At 31.5% G+C, this 467-nt stretch overlaps 1 protein-coding gene across 2 annotated transcripts in view; it reads left to right on the top strand.

Annotated features, from left to right (window-relative positions):
* LOC119590674 (calpain-B-like) overlaps nt 1–467 on the top strand; it is a gene marked incomplete in the record, with an annotated part of 21,809 nt that overhangs the window by 14,421 nt on the left and 6,921 nt on the right.

Below are 467 nucleotides of genomic sequence, written 5' to 3'. Positions count from 1 at the left end.
TTCATGAAACACTTACAATGGCACTGATATAAGATTCTAATTTAAATCTCACGAAGCTATTGAAACTACGGTATATCAACACGGAAATGTCTACATTGCGTTTTTGTTGGTTAACTTGTATAATGAAGTACTTGGCACAACTAGTGTACCTAGTTAACACATTTTTCGTTACTTACATTACTACACTGGAAAGAAACTTTTATAATACCAGGCATTTCTATCAATGTAACAAAAATATAGTAAGTTACTGACGATACACATCACCAAATAAACTCATATGTATTTATAAGCAGTAATGTCATTTAGCAATACATATAAACACGGTGACTGTTCTTTCAGTTACTGATATTGAAAATAAATCAGTAATGTCTGAGCTTTACGTTCGACTTTCGAGTATCTTTCAGAATTTTCACTTCACATTTTCCTTTATATACTCAAGGACTGACTGACATCGTTAGATTTGTATC

Source organism: Penaeus monodon, chromosome 27, assembly GCF_015228065.2.
Source record: "Penaeus monodon isolate SGIC_2016 chromosome 27, NSTDA_Pmon_1, whole genome shotgun sequence".
Classification (NCBI taxonomy): domain Eukaryota; kingdom Metazoa; phylum Arthropoda; class Malacostraca; order Decapoda; family Penaeidae; genus Penaeus; species Penaeus monodon.
The sequence above is the reverse complement of the archived record's forward strand: the minus strand, read 5'-3'. Positions and strand labels throughout refer to the sequence as shown.